This window comes from Eubalaena glacialis, chromosome 11 (genome assembly GCF_028564815.1).
Source record: "Eubalaena glacialis isolate mEubGla1 chromosome 11, mEubGla1.1.hap2.+ XY, whole genome shotgun sequence".
In the NCBI taxonomy this organism is placed as follows: domain Eukaryota; kingdom Metazoa; phylum Chordata; class Mammalia; order Artiodactyla; family Balaenidae; genus Eubalaena; species Eubalaena glacialis.
The window spans coordinates 21,583,111-21,589,110 of NC_083726.1; the positions used below are offsets into that span (position 1 = coordinate 21,583,111).

General features: G+C 43.0%; 1 protein-coding gene across 1 annotated transcript in view; it reads right to left on the minus strand.

Annotated features, from left to right (window-relative positions):
• Positions 1 to 5,015, minus strand: part of GAS2L3 (growth arrest specific 2 like 3) — a 29,940-nt gene extending 24,925 nt beyond the window's left edge. Inside the window, exon 1 of the mRNA XM_061205438.1 lies at positions 4,947 to 5,015. The gene's annotated coding sequence lies outside the window, so the exon portion shown is untranslated. The remainder of the gene's footprint in view (positions 1 to 4,946) is intronic.
• Between the last annotated feature and the right edge of the window lie 985 nt (positions 5,016 to 6,000).

Below are 6,000 nucleotides of genomic sequence, written 5' to 3' on the forward strand. Positions count from 1 at the left end.
TGTGAGAAGAGAAGCAGAGAGAGAGAAAGAGATGTCATGACACAAGAGGCAGAGAAAGAGAGAGGCTGGAGCTGTTACACTGCTGGCTTTGACAGGAAGGAGCCAGGAAACGCAGGCGCCCGATAGAGGCTGGAAAAGGGAAAGAAAAGAACTCCGCCCCCCACCCCGAACCCTTAAAATGAACGCAGCCCTACTAACGTCTTTTTCTTTTTTTTAGCTCATTTCAGAATTTTGACCTCCCAACTGTAAAATACATTTATGTTGTTTTAAACGACTAAGTTTGTGGTTATTTGTTCTAGCAGTAATAGGAAACCAATACACATCTTAAGCGAAGAAAGGAAGATATTCCCAAAGGGTCAAGACATTTGACCTCGAGAAAGCGATATGTATCCAAACATGGTTAGAAGACATAGCAAGGCCAATGCATTGAAGCAACGAGTAAAGGGCACCAGTTGTATATAGTACACTTAAAAAAAAAAAAAGGGATGCAAAATTTACAGGTAAAAGCCATTGTGAGTGCTGTGTGTGTGCTATCATCATCAACAATGGCCCTGCCTTTGTACATCTGACATCATTCATTCACTCATTCATTTAAATATTTACAAAGGCTCCTAGCGTTTACTGTCTCAGGGAACAGCACCCACACTCACCAAGTTCCAGGTCATGCGGACTCCTTCCTCTCTCACAGCTCCGCCCCAGGCTCCTACCCTACCTCAGCCAGAACAATCAGTGGCCATATCTCGTTGTTTCTACCTTTACATTTTCTCTTCAATACCTATGGCCACTCCTTTAGTTCAAGCCACCACCATCCTTTTCCAGGTTTACCGCAACAGCCTCCAACCAGTCGCCCTCTCTCTACCCTTTCATGCCTCCAACATGTTCTTCACGTACTGCAGCCAGAGTGAGCCTTCACAAACTCCCATCTAAGGATGTTACGACTTCCCTGCTTAAAACCCTTAATGGCTCTCCACTGCCTTCAGGATAAAGCCTAAACTCCTTAAGGAAGCCATCAAAGCCTTATAGGATCCCCTCGGCCACCCTGACCCTTACACTCCAGCCATGTTGAACTTCTTTTGGCCCGTGGAGCACGCTGCTTTCTCATCTCTGTGATCCGTCTCCATGGAACGCTCCCCTTCCTCCTCTCTTTCAGACTCACTCTTGCCTACCCTTCAGATTCAACTGCTCTAAAAAGCCTCCCTGAACCTCCTCCTCTGTTAAGGTTGTGTAGCAATATAGGCTTCTATTTTGCTGTACTCTATACTTTAAAAAAAATAAGATTCGTAAGGGGGTAACCTTCTCCATCTCTTCCACTTGTATGTAGAACTCAGTGCTAAATTTAGCCCTGGAATTACTCCTAAACAATAAGTGTTGTATTTATTACTAAAGGAAATATGAAACAATAATGAAATAAATCTGTGGTATATTCCTTAAAGCTAAAGGTAGCTTCCAAAGCAGAAAGAAATAAGATTCTTACTACGTAATAAAACATCACATGTTATCTGCAAAATATAAAGGCTCTTCATTTGTTGGGAGTCTTTACTTTTTTATTTGAAAATTTCCTTTTGCATTGTTTGGCAGAGATCCAACCTGAATAATTTAATTTTGTATTAGACAGAATTATTAGTTTGTCATAAAATTTTGTGGGATACAAAAATTTTTTAAAAAACTTAAAATCCGTTTGCCTTTATATATGATAGACTAAAAGACTCTGGAAAACATACATATACAGTAACATAAAGAAATGTAAAAACAACATTAAGTGTCTATTAACAGGAAACCTCTAAAATAACTTACAGGACATTCATTCAGTGGATTCATTCAGCTTCTTAAAAGAATAAGAGCTGTATGTACTGATATGAAAAGATGTCTATTATATGTCATGCAACCAAAAGCAATCTGCAGTACAGTATTTAAGTATGTTACTGGGATCACAGTGTTTTCTAAACTGTGTGTGTGTGTGTGCGTGTGTGTGTGTGTGTGAAAAAGAAAAACTCCTGAACAAAGTTAAATAATTTTTTTCAAGAGCCAATTTTATTTTGGGGATCAAAAATATTAACAAGTCATCCATCAAGGGAAAACAAAAGTCGTAATGTTTAAAATTCCATATAAAGTGAGTCCTTCACCATAGCTTATACTTTCTTACAAAAAAGTTTATGTTTTGTGAGAGCAGGCAGAAGTCTCTACCAGCACTTCAGAAATATCTAACATATGACTGATGGTTTTTATACTGTAAATCCCCATGACACTTTCAGCAGCAAAAACAAAACTGCATTTAATGTCTCTGCTACATTTCATACATTCTAGGTCTTTATACATTAGTAATTCACTTATGAAATACATGGCAACATTCTGTTAAAACCACCTACTCTGTAACAACATAATAACATGAGAAAACTTTATGAGTTTTTAGAAGGAGAAACACTAAAGAGATACAATTATAATTATTGCCTGCATCTTATAAACATTACTTCTTAGGCACTTCTCTATGGCAGTTACATTTCAACTAAAATAGGGAAATTCAAAGTGAGACAACAGACTGACAGACTCAAGTTTCCTAGTCTCTCAAATTCTATGTACACTGCATGGTTCATTAAGGATGTAAAGGTATATCTGATATCAAAGTATAGGAAGCAACAAATAATAGGAAGAAAGTAAAACACACATACATAGACATACATAGACATACATACACAGCCATGTTACTGTAAGAAAGCAAAACATAACAATACACATTAACCTTAATCTCTTACTTTCCTCATCAACAGCCAGATTGAAAAAACTTATTGAAATAACTGAACTTTCATTCTTATCTCCAAACTTAAATTGAGATTGACAGGAAAGAAAAAAAAAAAGAGTGCTGCTTAGTAAAAAGTACAGTAAATGAGCAAAAACTAAATGGGAAAATATAAATTAGGAAACATTACTTCTGAACTGACCAATCATCCAAACATCACTGGACTCATTTAGTTTTTTAATATAATAGCAGGTATACTGTTGACATTATTCCCTTATCACACACTTTGATTTACCATCACAAGTTACTTCTCACTATTTTTTAATGAAGTATTCAAAATAAACTGATACCCACAGCAGAAATGAACCTGGGCCATACAAACAACTCTGCAGAGAAGTTTCTTATAGCTGGGAATATAAATGCAAGAGTAGTGTGATTAAAAAAAAAAAAAAAGAGGCTGGACACTGGAGACAGTCTAGACTGAATTCTGGGTGGACCTTAGTAGCTTAATTCCTTTCTCTGAGCTTCAGTTTAATCTATAACATGGAGAAAACACCAAGGACACTGCAGGATTATTAAGAGGTTTAACAATAATATAAGTAAAGCACCTAGAACAGTACCTGACACATTCTAGGTAATAATGAGTTTGATAAACAGTAGTGAGTGTTTAGTATGTGCCAGAAACAACTTTAAGTGCTTTGCATGGACTAACTTAATCAATGAATGATAACTACCATGACCTCTGGCACTGCCTTCACCTTCTGCTCCTCTCTGCCCTTTGGGGATAGCTTGAAACTTTTAATCCAAATTAAACAGCATAGAAATAATACAAGCTATGTGTCAGGCACTGTACTATGGATTATTTCACTTGATCTTCACAACGACCTTCACATCAATAAGGTAGGAACTATTTATTATTAACCTTCGTTTGCACAGTATGAAATTTAGGCTTAGAAAGATTAAGTAACTTGCCTAAGGTCACACACATAGTAAAGTGTGACTTCAGAGCCCCCGTGTTTAGAAACTCTGCTACATTAAAAAGAAATATTACTTATAATTCATTAATATCAAAATAGCAGAGACACCCACTATTCAAAATCTGTTGGTTTTTAATGAGTTTTTGAAACAGATGAGTCAGACAGGCAACATGTATCAGGATTCTACACCAGACGGCTATCACCAGTTTCCACTTTTTCATTCAAATCCATTCCAATCTCCTCCCAAAGGGAATCTGAGGTGGTGAGAATTCCAATTCCTAATTATTTAAGGCCCAAGTGAGGTGATCAGACAGCAGTTCACAAACTGCTTATCTTCTGAGAGAGTAGGTATTAGCACTCTCCACACAAACGAAGCAAAACCCAAACTCTGACCTAGACTGGGCCTGCAAAAAAAAAATCTCTTCACTTAATAACGACTCAACTTCACCAGACGTACCACAAAGCACTCTAAATCCATAAGACTCAATCCCGTGCTTCGAAAAGATTAGTTAGGAATCAGGAGTGACTGTATGGTCAAGCACTCCCTCCAAAACTTTCCTCCGACTTCCAAGGCAACCTACAAACCTCCCCGCAACGCAGCCTTTCAAACCGAGACGTGTGGGTGGGGAAAGCATAGAGCACAGCCTCCAGTTATTCGGCGACATGGGCCTTGCAACGACTGGAGGGAACAAATAGGGAAGAAACTGTAAACTCTGCCAGAGTGCAAAATGACTATGCGTCATTCTCCTTCCAAGGTCAGTGACTTCATCACTTCTTCCTGAGGGAGACACTAAGGAATCAAGTGACCCTATATGTGCTAGGTGCTTGGAAATGAAGGTGCCCCTGAAGAGCCTAAACTAGCTTCAGGCTCTGATCCCTCCTTGGATTCTAAAGCAGAGCGGCAGCGGGTCGCTACCTCTCCCCTAACTTAGCACACCCACACCTGCCGTCCCCCGCCCCAGCACACCTGTGGCTCCGCGCACCGCACCCGGGTGGGCATGGGAAGGCAGGCATAACTTCACCTTGACGGCCCCGGGGACCAATCAGAGCACGAGACTCCCGCAGCGGGCCAATCGCACAGCGTCTTGGATTCCGCAGCTCGGGCCCCAACCGAACCACCGACTTCCCCTCCGCGGAGCGCTGGGGGCTCCTCGAGCGCAAGCTGAGCCGCGGCAGCCCCGAGAAGGCAAGTAAGAGTTCGCGAGGAAAGAGAAGGCAAACAGGGAAGTACTCACCCGCCCAGGCGCAGGAGGGTCACTACTCCCTGTGGGGCGACATCGCGCTCAATCTGTGCCTGGCCGGCACGCCCCTGCCCAACCGCCGCCCCCGCCGCCGCCTCTGCCTCGAGCTTCGCAGCAGTTCGCCGCCGCCTGTTTCGAAGGAACCAATCAGAAGGCGGAGAGGGGGCGTGGCTGTAGGCCCCGCCCCCAGGCCTCCGGGGAGCAGGAGACCCGCGCGCCTCTCGGTCGAGGGTCGCTTCGCCTTCCTCCGCCTGGCGTCTCCCAACTCGGGGGGGCCAAGCTCCTCTTCTCACGGAAAATGGCTTGGTCACAGAGTACGTCCTCTCATCTGGCCCCTGAGCGACAGCAACAAACCCTTTTCGTCCCGATTAGCAGGAGAGGTGAATCAACTTCTCCAAGCATCCCGGAATAGTGCGCGATAGAGTTGCTCTGAGTTTCATCCTGTTCTGTTAGGAGCCCCTCCCAATTCTAAATCCACCCGCGATCTGGCTGTACTGAGGACGCTACGGTTTCCGGATACAAACTGTCACCTTGCAGGAATGGGAGTCCTGTGAGGGGTGTGGGGAGAGGGATGGAGAGAAATCTTGTAGCTCCAGGCCACAACTGAAAGCGGAAAGAGGATGTTGGCTTTTCCTTGAGGAAACACCGGAGCAGGGTCTGGGGGAGGGGAGGAGAAGGAGTAACCTCAACGCAAAGAGAGCTGCTTACTAGCTCCCAGAGTTGAAGTATGGAGACTGGTCTTGAATGTAACAAGAAGTAGGTCTGTGATCACTAATTGCGGCTTATTATGGGAGCAAAACCGGTGCCGAAAGCCTGGAAGGCCAGGCCTTTCCCCTCTTCTTAGTTTTATTTTGTCACATCATGTTGCCTCTCTGGGCCTCAGTTTCCCATCTGTAAAGAGTGGAATTGCCTGGAATGATGTTCCCCAGCATTTATTCCTTCATTCACCCATCAAAAACAATGAGGAGGTACTGTTACTGGCTGAAGAGACTAAAGTGAAGACGACAGTCCCTGCCTTCAAGTGCCCAGCAGCGTGGTAAAGACTCAG